The sequence below is a fragment of the Humulus lupulus genome, chromosome X (assembly GCF_963169125.1).
Source record: "Humulus lupulus chromosome X, drHumLupu1.1, whole genome shotgun sequence".
In the NCBI taxonomy this organism is placed as follows: domain Eukaryota; kingdom Viridiplantae; phylum Streptophyta; class Magnoliopsida; order Rosales; family Cannabaceae; genus Humulus; species Humulus lupulus.
Window position 1 is genome coordinate 66,103,984 of NC_084802.1, and position 14,481 is coordinate 66,118,464.

Here is a 14,481-nt window from a genome sequence, read left to right on the forward strand (position 1 = left end):
TCGCTATTACATTGCAAGTATTGTGGTGAGGTTGGACATGATTCAAGGAATTGTCCTATGCAGCCAAAGTCTACTACAAAGAAAAATGGTCATTCGAAGAATAAGAAGAAAAAAATCAATCCATGATTAGTGATGTCTTTTGTATAATTGTCTACAAACACTTTCTATATTGTAATCATTAATTTCGGCTACAACAATATAGGGCTAATTATTGTGTGTTTTTTTCAAATATTATAAATATGGTATTGAGAATTGGAAATTTTAATTCATTTGCATAATTAGGGCCTACACTAATAATTAGTTTGAACAATTAAATATTGAATATATGTTAAATATCAAATGCACCTCTTCATATTCAAAGACAATACAAAATAATTGCACATCTTAAATATGGTATTGAGAAGTGGGAATTGTTAATGCACCTCTTCAAATTGAAAGACTCAAAGACTATATATATCCTAGCATTTAGTAAATAAGTAATTATTATATAAAAATATATTTTTTATCATTAATTTCGGCTACAACAATATAGGGTTAATTATTGTGTTTTTTTTTTAAAATATTATAAATATGGTATTGAGAATAGGAAAATTTAATTCATTTGCATAATTAGAGCCTACACTAATAGTTAGTTTGAACAATTAAATATTGAATATATGTTAAATATCAAATGCACATCTTCATATTCAAAGACAATAACCAACTATCTAAACCCTAATTTCAAAAATTATAATTAGATGTGTAAAATTTATTAACATACAAACCCTAATTTCGGCTATGCCAATTGTGGTTTACAATTAATATTGAATTTTTTTAGCATTAAAAATACAAAATAATTGCACATCTTAAATATGGTATTGAGAAGTGGGAATTGTTAATGCACCTCTTCAAATTGAAAGACTCAAAGACTATATATATCCTAGCATTTAGTAAATAATTAATTATTATATAAAAATATATTTTTTATCATTAATTTCGGCTACAACAATATAGGGTTAATTATCGTGTTCTTTTTTCAAATATTATAAATATGGTATTGAGAATAGGAAAATTTAATTCATTTGCATAATTAGGGCCTACACTAATAGTTAGTTTGAACAATTAAATATTGAATATATGTTAAATATCAAATGCACCTCTTCATATTCAAAGACAATAACCAACTATCTAAACCCTAATTTCAAAAATTATAATTAGATGTGTAAAATTTATTAACATATAAACCCTAATTTCGGCTATGCCAATTGTGGTTTACAATTAATATTGAATTTTTTTAGCATTAAAAATACAAAATAATTGCACATCTTAAATATGGTATTGAGAAGTGGGAATTGTTAATGCACCTCTTCAAATTGAAAGACTCAAAGACTATATATATCCTAGCATTTAGTAAATAATTAATTATTATATAAAAATATATTTTTTATCATTAATTTCGGCTACAACAATATAGGGTTAATTATTGTGTTTTTTTTTTCAAATATTATAAATATGGTATTGAGAATAGGAAAATTTAATTCATTTGCATAATTAGAGCCTACACTAATAGTTAGTTTGAACAATTAAATATTGAATATATGTTAAATATCAAATGCACCTCTTCATATTCAAAGACAATAACCAACTATCTAAACCCTAATTTCAAAAATTATAATTAGATGTGTAAAATTTATTAACATACAAACCCTAATTTCAGCTATGCCAATTGTGGTTTACAATTAATATTGAATTTTTTTAGCATTAAAAATACAAAATAATTGCACATCTTAAATATGGTATTGAGAAGTGGGAATTATTAATGCACCTCTTCAAATTGAAAGACTCAAAGACTATATATATCCTAGCATTTAGTAAATAATTAATTATTATATAAAAATATATTTTTTATCATTAATTTCGGCTACAACAATATAGGGTTAATTATCGTGTTTTTTTTTCAAATATTATAAATATGGTATTGAGAATAGGAAAATTTAATTCATTTGCATAATTAGGGCCTACACTAATAGTTAGTTTGAACAATTAAATATTGAATATATGTTAAATATCAAATGCACCTCTTCATATTCAAAGACAATAACCAACTCTCTAAACCCTAATTTCAAAAATTATAATTAGATGTGTAAAATTTATTAACATACAAACCCTAATTTCGGCTATGCCAATTGTGGTTTACAATTAATATTGAATTTTTTTAGCATTAAAAATACAAAATAATTGCACATCTTAAATATGGTATTGAGAAGTGGGAATTGTTAATGCACCTCTTCAAATTGAAAGACTCAAAGACTATATATATCCTAGCATTTAGTAAATAATTAATTATTATATAAAAATATATTTTTTATCATTAATTTCGGCTACAACAATATAGGGTTAATTATTGTGTTTTTTTTTCAAATATTATAAATATGGTATTGAGAATAGGAAAATTTAATTCATTTGCATAATTAGGGCCTACACTAATTGTAATATCCAACATTTTCCTTATACATTTTTTTATTATAAATCAGAGTTTTAATACATAAAATGTACAAGTTTACAAATTTGAGAAATAGTAATGGAAAAATAGTGTTTAAAATATCATTTTATGTTTTTAATGAGATTAAAGAGAGAGAAACTTGAGTAGTCAAGTATTGGACCCAAATGTCATATAATTTTAATTGGGGATTTTTATAAAATTAAGAAAGTTTTGCTAAATGGCTTATTTGAAAAGAATTTTAGTATTTTGGGTCCAAGTGTAATTTAAATAAAAAAATAAAAAAAAGAGGCTTCAGCCTTTTAACCGAGTCTTTCTCTCTCTCTCCTCAGAAAATCTCTCTCTCTCTCTCTCTCTCTCTCTCTCTCTCTCTCTCGCGTGCGTGCGTCTGCCCGACCACCAAACGTCCACCAGCGGTCACCAATTATAGCCACGCGCCGGACCGTTGGATTTGGAGGCCTCCGAACTATCGACCGCGCGGGAATCTAGAGTTCACTCGCCGATTAAACACCTCAACTGGTCGATTTAAGTTCGGCCACGCCGCGACTTCAAAGTTGCGATTCGGCCACCTCGGGCATCCGTTTGCCGATCCGCCACCACCATCGTGTTCCTCGTGTTGTGGGCTTCAAAACCCAATAACTTGTTCCTACATCTACCATAGTTGGGTGGTGGGCCCACCACGAGCCACCGCAATCCACCGTAGACCGACGGTCGAAACTTAGTGTTCGAGGTTTTGAAGTACGTTTTGAGTCTCAGAAAATCATCGTTTGACTTGTTGTGGAACCCGATCATTGTGGTATAATTTCTTTGACCTATATATTATGATTTAATTGTGATTGATTAGAGTAATTGTTATTATGTGTATTTATAGTATATAATTATATATTATTGATATATGGAATATTTTTCTGTAATTATACTGGCTGTCTGGGATTATATATATTTCTGATACAAGTTTTGATTTTGGGTTTGTCCATTTTATAGCCGTTGTGCTGTCCAATTTTCTAGAAAATATTAGATATTAAATAAAGTATAAAAATACATATTTAATTGATTTTATATTAATATGGAAATTATTATGATTAAGTAATTTTAATTATTATTGTTATTATTTTGTTAAGTAAATCAAGAATATAGTTTCATATATATATATATATATATATATATATATGAAAAGTGTGATTTATAGTAAACCTATTATTTAACAATTATTCTTATATATTAATATTTTGTTAATATTTGAATATTAAAATAATATCAAATATTAGTTTCTTACAGTTATTGATATTTGTAAGACCAGTGAATTTTGGAGAAAGTATATTTATTATATCACTGGAATTGATATTATGACTAATTAATAATAATATAAATATTTATATTTATATTATTATCATTATATTGATTATTACAACTTTATGTTAAAAATATGATTTCTTTTATAAAATGACTATTTGAATATATACATTCATATACGTATTGCTATTGAAGTATTTTGTTATTAATATCGAAATAAGTTTATTTATAGACGATAATTATTATTTTTGTTGGGATTATTATTATTATTATTATTATTATTATTATTATTATTATTATTATTATTATTATCATGAGAGTACATTATTAAATGAGCAATGTTTTATATGAAGAGTCATTTGTATTACGTTGATAATAATTATTATTATCATTCATATAGTTTATGGTATTGTTAATATACACTATCAATAGTGTATATTTACGATTTTGATAGAATTTAATAAATGATGTGCCTTGAATAGGATTTGTATGGATTTGATTGATTGACTCTTACTGAGCAATTTTAAAATAAGCTAAGGACCTAAGGTAAGTAAATCTCACCTTTTGTGCTTAAGTGTAAGATGCATGACTACATTGATTGTGTACATCTAATGAGTTAAGTATGGTATGATGATGATGCATATGATAAGTATGTGAAGAATGGTTATATGAACACCATAAGGGTGTTGTGTGATATGTAATTGATGAATTCCGTGATATGTGAAAGATGTCTTACTTGGTTAAGAATGATATGAATTATGTGCAAGTATGTGTTCTTATGTTGATGGATATGTGGATTACTGTATGTTCATGATTTGTTATATGTTATGATATATGAAGCGTTTAAGTTTTTAGGCTGGAAACCTTAGACCTGAGCCATAGCTCTACGTTAAGGTATAACAACGCCACCAACCCAAAGCTTCATGTATTATGACTAAAGATGTTTTGAGTTATATGAGATATGATACAATGCCTTGATTGAATACCATCAAACATGAATCATGAACATGAACATTGACATTTCAGCATCAGCATGTATGCATGACACGTACAGTTATGTGATACATTATTATGTGATATAAGACCATGCATATAAATATGAGGAAAATTGTGAAATGCCTTGAAATGTCTTATGTGAAGTGAACATTTTAATGACACAAGGCTTAAGCAAAGTGATAATAAGATGTTAAAAAGGATGCCACTGTTTCGATGAAGCAATTAAGTAAGTGCAATGATGAAGACGGAGGTCTATAAGACTTATAGTGGCTGCCCACTTGTGTGGGCTAGGTCAGAGTTGACCATTCAGATATGTTTGCCATGTTTCCGTCTTTCTCCTCCATATGTGTAATAAGTATGGCAGCTATGGCAACGATGAAATGAGTGTTATGATGAGCCTAGCTGAGATGATGGCTAGCCGGAGGAGAACCCATGGGATTCTATATGATATGTGTAACAAGCCCTGCAGGCATTGGCTGAATCAAACAGTGTGCACAAGTGATATTGGGCCCATAAAAATGTGAAACTAAAAGAAAGAGCATAAAAGTAACGTTTGAAAGTGCATGAGCAATAAATGAAATGCATAAGTATATAAGTCAGCATATTAGTATATGTGCACTACAAACTCACGACATTCATGTGTATGTGTATGCATGAGATTTGCTTACTGGGCGTTAGCTCATTATGTTATTTTCCAACATTTTTCCAGGTGTGGCTTTAGCTATTGAGCAACTTGTGGAGCACGGACTCAGTAGCAATGCAATAATGGTTTAGAGTTTTCATATGGCTGCCTTAAATTTAAAGTATTCATACGTGTACTAATTTCTACTAATAAGTTTATATAAAAGTTTTAAATTTTTCTGTATTTCTTCGTATCATTTTATTTAATTCTTTTGGTCAAGTGCCTTACATACTCGTAAACCCTAGAATTACGAGTATGTGGCAGACGTACCCTACCTTAGGGAGGTTACACTAATAGTTAGTTTGAACAATTAAATATTGAATATATGTTAAATATCAAATGCACCTCTTCATATTCAAAGACAATAATCAACTATCTAAACCCTAATTTCAAAAATTATAATTAGATGTGTAAAATTTATTAACATACAAACCCTAATTTCGGCTATGCCAATTGTGGTTTACAATTAATATTGAATTTTTTTAGCATTAAAAATACAAAATAATTGCACATCTTAAATATGGTATTGAGAAGTGGGAATTGTTAATGCACCTCTTCAAATTGAAAGACTCAAAGACTATATATATCCTAGCATTTAGTAAATAATTAATTATTATATAAAAATATATTTTTTATCATTAATTTCGGCTACAACAATATAGGGTTAATTATTGTGTTTTTTTTTTTCAAATATTATAAATATGTTATTTGTTGTCCAAAAAATTGGCATTGATGACGTGGCAAGTGAACCTTGGACACGTGGCTGACACCTGGAAGAGCTCTGCTGGTGTATCGACCAGAGGACGTATTAGAAGTAGTAAGCAGCCCAGTCATACCTGCGATCAGACTGGTCGATAGTTCCACATGCAAAGTAACATTACTGTGAAGATCTTTGTAAATCCCAAATTTAACTCACACAATCTCCTGAGTATCCGATTATTCAAGAGAGAATATCTGTAACGATCTTATGTGATCCCCCTTGAGCCTATAAATAGAGAAATATAGCTCAAGAGAAGGACTTTTGGCTGGAGAATTATTGGATACTAGTATAATTCTATTTGAAATATTGTCTTATTCTTCAAAGGTTGGTGAAACTCATTGAACCCGAGTTCTTTGATCACTCCTTTGATTTTCACATCAATAACAGCCTAAGTGGACGTAGGTCATTACCAGATCCTGGGGCCGAACCACTATAAAATATCATGCTCTTTTTGCTTTTTGTCATTTGATTCTTCTCAACGTATTACTTCACATCAAGCGTATTCTGACTCCGTGTCAGTTGACCAAAATTCGGGTCAACATTCTGGTGCTTTCGTTGAGAGCTTGATTTATCATTGCTGAGAAAACTAATGGCAAAAACTGGAAGGAAAGTTGGACAGGCGGCCGCTGCTGCGCCATCAAACCCACCTCCTCCTCCCCCTGCGAGCGTGGCAGAGGATGAGCCACATCTGGACTTTGAGGAGGAAGAGATGGATGATGCAACGCTGAAAAGTACCTTGGGGGCGTTGCAGGAGGAGCTGGCTAGTCTGAAAGCCAGTCAAGAGACTGCTGCCAAAGTTGTGGCGCGGCAGCAGTAAGAGATTGAACGGCAGCGCGCGGAATTAAGCGAAAGGCAGGCGGAGATGGACCGCCACCAGAGCGAAGCCATGGCAGCCCTTGAGGCGGCCTTGCAACTGGCAAGGAATCAGGCCGCACCTGTTTCGCAGCCTGACCAACCTGTCAATGGGCCACCCCAGAGGGGTCCTAATCCCAGCCCACCGATCCAGCCTTCGAGTCCACAAAGGCCCGAGCAGCCTCAGGTGCCCCATGACGATGTCCCGCTGGACCCTGAGGCGCAGCCACCATCCCAAGCTGGTCGCGGCAATCCCCCGCAACAGAGGCAAAATGGGGCCGAGCATCAGCCTCGTAGTCCTAGACGTCGTAGGGGCGATGAGCCAAACCTACCGAACAGAGGTCAGTATCCCCCTGGTAACAGGAGGGACTCAGAGTTAGGCTCTGCGGTCCGGGGTTCCCCACGGCATGATAATGCACGGGGACGCCACGACCAGCGTAGGCCGCCCTCTAACGTTCGGGACGTTTCAGCCAGGGACAAAAATCGAGGGAACAATCAATCCCACCATAGCCAATCAAGGTTCAGAGACGACCATGGATATAATGAGGCCGACTCAGGCAAGGGAAATGCTGGCCGAAGGAATGAAGAAAGAGGTAAAGGCAGGAGCCAGGTACCTCAAGATGACCAGCCCGATAGACTGGACGCTGGGGGGTAGCCCAAGAAAAATAATGTCTTCAACCGGCTCGGGGGTAGCGATCAGCGGAGAAGAAACGAAGATTTGCGTGACGTACTCAACGATCGCCGCGAGCGGCATGGCGAGAACGTCCCCCCAACAACAGAGGCCACATCGATTCCTGCCGCTGTACAGGCCCAAATAGATGCCCTCAACCAAGCAGTGCAACAGTTGGTCGGGGGAAGGACGTCGTATATCGACCACGATAGGAGGAAAGACACTGCTTTTGTACAGAGGATAGCTAATGCAGAAACTCCAAGCAAGTTCAAAATGCCTACACTTCCAAATTTTGACGGGTACGGAGACCCAGTATCTCATGTCAATAAATTTGAGATACAAATGGACATTCAGAAAGTGTCCGAAGACGCTCGGTGCAGGATCTTCCCTGCAACACTTTCTAAAGCGGCGCAGGAATGGTTTTTTTAAGTTCCCTCCCGTAAGCATAGTTTCCTGGGAAAAGTTCGTAAGGGAGTTTTACGGACAGTTCTATGCAGGTCGTGTGCATCCGACCGAAGCAAACCAGCTGGTTGAAATTCGCCAGCAGGATGGAGAATCAGTGAAGGACTACATCAAGCGCTTTATGCGAGCGGCAGCTGGAGCGAAAACGGTGGGGGACGAAGGAAAAATGATGGCCATAACCGCAGGGGTTAAACGTCGTTCTCCCCTCTGGAAAAGTCTCCGAAAGGAAGGAGTGAGAACTACCCAGGAATTTTTGGACTGGGCTGATCGCTACATCAAGCTCGAAGAAGCCATTGCCGACGATGGAAAACCCTCAAGAAAGGATAAGAAGGCTTCCGAACCCGCCAAAGCCGCCAATGGTTCCAAACCTAATGGCAACGGCAAAGGCAACGGGAACGGCAATGGCAAGAATGGTGGAAAACAGCCGTATAATGAGCCTTCCACCTCCGACAATAAACGAGCCAAGGGTAATCGTTATGAACCTCGGTTCACTAACTACACTAACCTCGTTGAGTCTCGGGGAGAAGTTTATCAGGCCACAAGTTCTAGTGTGCCTTACAAAATACCTGGCCCCATTCGAAAGGATATTTCGAAGAGAGACACTACCAAGTTCTGTCGTTATCATAACGACTACGGACATGACACCAATGAATGCAACCAGTTGAAAGACGAAATCGAGTTCCTTATTAGACAAGGACACTTAAGAAGATACATACGGGCCTCGGGAAATTCCCAACGAGAAGCTCCGGATAGCAACGAGCAGGCACCCACGCACCAACGCTCGCCACCCTTACAGCCTGCCCCCGTGACTGGCACACTCTTAACCATCTGTGGAGGCCCGCACCTCGCGGGAAATAGCGGAAAGGCCAGGGAAAGATATGCTCGGACTCTGCGCCACGACCAGGACATCAAGATGATGACTGTGGAGGACCGTGCACCAAAAAAGGCTCGGGCAGAGGAAGGTGAAATAACCTTCTCTGACAGCGATGCCCAACATGTCCGTTTCCCGCATTCCGATCCGCTGGTCGTGGACATCCAGATGGCCAACATGATGGTGAAGAGAGTGCTGATCGATACAGGAAGTTCAGTCAATATCCTGTATAAGTCCACAATGGAACGCATGAAATTGTCCGTTAAGGACTTGGAGCCCTGCAACCAAACGATATACGACTTCTCTGGAGAAGGACTCGCCCCGGCCGGATTGATCAAACTACTAGTAACAACGGGTACAGTGCCTGCAACAAGGACATTACTTGCCACTTTTGTAGTGGTCGATTGTCCTTCATCGTACCATGCCGTCATTGGAAGGCCTATAATGGTTGATCTACGGGCTGTCATCTCTATGTGGCACTTGGCCATGAAGTTCCCAACAGATGCAGGGGTAGGACTGTTAGAAAAAACTTATACAGGATCTTTATTTATTTTCATGTATATCTAATATTAAACAAATTAATACGAGATAGCCTAAAACATGTTTCTAAAATTGAATTCAAAGAGAAACAAAAATAGAATACTTACAGTATACGCAGCGGAATTAAGAGTCCTTCCTTCAGTTTCTCTAACTCTTGTATCCTCTCTGTCGCAGAGTATTATCAAGAAACTGAACCGATCTTCTATTTTCTTCACGATCTTCCAATGTATCCTTAGAACCACCTAGACTAGTGTGGGCAATTCTCAACACATGAGATAGATATAGAGAGAAGAAGAGAAAATAAGAAAGTGGCTTAGAAAAGGACTTGTGTTTAGAGAGAATATAAAACTATCAGAAAATCTGACTTATCAAAAACCCTTGTTTTGACTTCTCTATAAGCACTCCTTTTATAGACTCAATTAGGCCATTTAATTTAATTAAAAAATCAATAAAATAGCAGCCATTTTGAAGCCCTAGGTCGAAATTATCATGGGCTATAGGCCCGTGAAATTTCCCATTTGATTATAAGCCCATTGGACTTAAAATCAAGGCCTGTATTATTTTCTATTGATTTAATTAATTAAATAATTATTTAAATCCTTTATCAAATTAATTATTTATAATTTGAACCTTGATTTAAATTTATTTATTAATTTAGATACCAATTTATCTTAATTAATAAATCTGCCATAATTTCTCTTTTCTTCTCAAAATTACACAACTCTGTGAAACTATCAAAAATTGACCTGGTCAACTTTGATAATTCTAATTGATGATTAAATCAATTAATTGAGACTATCTAGATGATTTTATCCAAGGTACAATGGGGACCATGGGCCTATGAAATCAAGCTCCAATAAGTTATCATAAATCTAACAAATAAATTTACTAACTTATTAATTCCTCGTGACTCCACTATAGACTCGGAATTGCACTCTTGAATTCATAGAACGCTCTATAACAAATATAGATACGCTATTAATTATCCATTGTTACAACCATAATTGTCACTCAATCCTCTATAGACGGTCTACAATGAGATAGGACTAAAATACCGTTTTACCCCTCATTGTATTTTATCCTTAAAACACTTAGTTCCTTGTAAATGATATTTCAGTAAACTAATTTAATTACTGAAATGAGATCTCTATCATTTAACACCTTGAACCAAACTAAAAGGAAACCATCGTTTCACTTCTTCATCAGAAGCTATAGATGTTCATATCTATGATTAACACTCCCACTCAATTATACTACCGAGTTCCCAAGATGTAAGTATGGGCTAGTCCGTAGGGTAAGCTGGTAACGAACAAGTCAAAGAACTCAAATAATACAATCAGTTAGAATACTAACCACTCAGAATTGAGATTGAATTGACCTATGGTCAACTATATGATATGACTAGAATAGATAATAACGGTATGTTTACTTATCTTATCAACTGTCAATATCGGTCCTGTCCGATGTAACAAATACATCCGATCTTATCTACTTTGCTAATGTTCTGGAAAGAACATAACACTGTAATGTGTAAGTAGATCATATCGTAGATTGACAAGTCAGTGTAAATCCAGTGCACTGACTAATCTTAGGACTAACTTATTTTTGAACATATAATCATATTTATATTTCACTGTAATTACGTCACTATAAATAAGATTAGCTATATGCTCGGGATTTAATAGAAGTTTATATTAAACAAATAATCATGAAAATAAAACATGTGAGCAAAGTGATTGACCAAGTCAAAAAATGATTTCTATTCTTTTATTGATAATAAAAATGAGATTACAAAGAATTTGGGTTTTAATTAGGGCATAAAACCCCAACAAGGACGCATGTTGGGGAACCAGAGAGAAGCCAGGGAGTGCTACAATGCCTCAATCACAAAGGCGAAGAATGGAACGCCGAAGAGCACTACCTCCGATAGGTTGCAGATGATAGTTGATACACAAGCCCAATCCGGTGATGAAGTCACCAAATAGGGTGTTGTCCAAAGCGAGGATAGAGACTTAGATCCTCGCTTTGGGGATTTTGAAGAAAACGTTGGACCCGTCGAGGACCTTGAGGAGGTCCGACTCGACGAAAAAGACCCGACCAGAGTCATGAAGGTTGGGAAAAATTTAGAGCCTACCACGAAGCACGCACTGTTGGAATTTTTGCGAGAAAACCAGGAGGTTTTTGCCTGGTCGCATAAAGACATGGCTGGGATAGATCCTGCAGTCATCAGCCATGTCCTGAATATAGACAAGACCTTTTCACCCGTGCAACAAAAGAGAAGGCTGCTCGATAAGGATAGATCGAGAGCCTTAAAAGAAGAAGTTGAAAGGTTAAAGGAGAATGGGTTCATCAGGGTGGCATTTTATCCATCATGGGTCTCCAATCCAGTGCTAGTTCCCAAGCCAAACGGCAAATGGCGAACCTGCGTGGATTTTACAGACCTCAATAAAGCTTGCCCAAAGGACTGCTTCCCACTCCCAAGAATCGACCAGCTGGTCGATGCAACTGCAGGACACGAGATCCTCTCGTTCATGGATGCGTATTCGGGCTACAACCAGATTAGCATGCATCCCCCTGACGAGGATCACACCAGCTTTGAGACCGATACGGGCTTATACTGTTACAAAGTAATGCCCTTCGGACTGAAAAACGCAGGTGCGACTTACCAACGGCTAGTCAACCACATGTTTAAGGAGCTGATCGGAGTAAACATGGAGGTATATGTGGACGACATGCTGGTAAAGTCTAAAAAGGGAGAAGGACATGTAAGGGATTTACAAAAGTGCTTTGATGTATTGAACAAATACCAAATGAAGTTAAATCCCCTTAAATGTTCCTTCGGAGTTGGATCAGGGATGTTTTTGGGGTTTATTGTAAATTCAAGAGGAATCGAGGCCAACCCCGACAAGATAAAAGCCCTGATCGATATGAAGTCGCCAGAAAGGATCAAAGATGTACAAAGTTTAACTGGGAGAATCGCAGCCCTAAGTAGATTTATTTCAAAATCAACAGACAAGTGCGTCCCTTTTTTCAATCTACTTAGGGGAAATAAGAAGTTTGAATGGAGAGGAGACTGCGAGCAAGCATTCCAAGCCTTGAAAGCCCATATGGCACAACCTCCCATCTTATCAAAGCCGATCGAAGGAGAAACTTTGTTTATTTACCTGGCGATTACTGAAGTTACTGCTAGCGCGGTACTAGTGCGAGAGGAAAAAGGCGTACAAAAGGCAGTCTATTATGTCAGCAAGAGACTGATCGGGGCAGAATTGAGATATCCACCAATCGAGAGGTTAGCATATTGCCTAATCCTGGCCTCTAGAAAGTTACGCCCCTACTTTCAAGCCCATCCTATTACAGTTCTAACTGACCAGCCCCTTCGACAAGTCCTCCAAAAACCAGAAGCGGTTGGACGATTATTAAAATGGGCAGTTGAACTGGGGCAGTTCGATATAACTTATTCACCGCGAGCAGCAGTCAAGGGACAAGTCTTGGCCGACCTTATTGCAGAGTTCACCGAACTCCCAGACAACGAGCAGTGAAAACAGCCTAGTGCGCCTGAGCCTCAAGAGAAAGCCCCTTCGTGGAAATTATTCACAAACAGGTCGTCTAACGAATCCCGCGCAGAAGCGGGAGTGATATTGATAATGCCAGAAGGGCATCGATTTCACTGCGCTATTAGGTTCGACTTCACCGCGTCAAATAATGAAGCCGAATACGAAGCACTCCTCGCTGGATTGAGGATGGCGAAAGATATGAGCATAAAGACGCTTGATATTTACAGTGATTCACAGCTGGTGGTGAATCAAGTTCTAGGAGAATATCAAGCACGAGGCTTAAAAATGGTGGCCTACTTGAATAAAACAAAAGACTTGCTAGCCCAATTCACGGAGTACACCCTTCAGCAAATTCTACGGGATCAGAATTCAAACGCAGATGCCTTAGCCAAACTCACGAGCGCGAAGGATGCTGACACTTTGAACATTGTGCCAGTGGAAAGACTGAGTAAGCCAAGCATACAAGCGGTCGAATCCAGTATGGAGATTCGAATGGAGGATACATGGATGGCACCTTAGTTGGAGTATCTGACAAACGATACGCTACCAACGGATAGAAACAAAGCCAAAACTCTACAAAGGCGAGCTGCTAGGTACATACTGGTCGATGGTGTTATGTACCGAAGAGGATATTCCTTGCCACTACTCAGATGCGTTACACCAGAAAAAGCTAAGGAACTCATGAAAGAGGTGCATGAAGGCTTCTGTGGGGATCACACTGGGAGGCAGAGTTTGGCAAAGAAGATTCTAAGGCAAGGCTACTTCTGGCCAACTATGAACGAGGATTCGATGGAGTTTGTACGAAGATGCGATAAATGTCAAAGGTTCTCCAAGATTCCACGAGCAGCTCCAAACGAATTAAAACAGATGCAAAGTCTGTGGCCTTTTGCAGTATGGGGGATAGATTTGATTGGATCCCTACCTACAGGGAAAGGCGGAGTAAAGTACGCAGTCATAGCAGTCGATTACTTCACCAAATGGGCTGAAGCTGAACTGCTCGCTACCATCACGGCCAAGAAAGTTCTTGACTTTGTTATCAAGAACATTGTTTGTCGATATGGCTTGCCTAGAAAGATAGTTTTAGACAACGGAACCCAATTTGACAACGACTTATTCACCGCTTTCTGCGAAAGACATGGAGTTATCAAAAGCTTTTCTTCAGTTGCACACCCCCAAGCGAATGGACAGGTCGAAGCCATGAATAAAACTCTTAAAGATACCCTGAAGAAGAGACTTGAAGAAGCTAAGGGAGTGTGGCCAGAGCAGCTGCCTGAAGTCCTTTGGTCGTATAGAACGTCTCACCGAACAGCGACAGGACATAC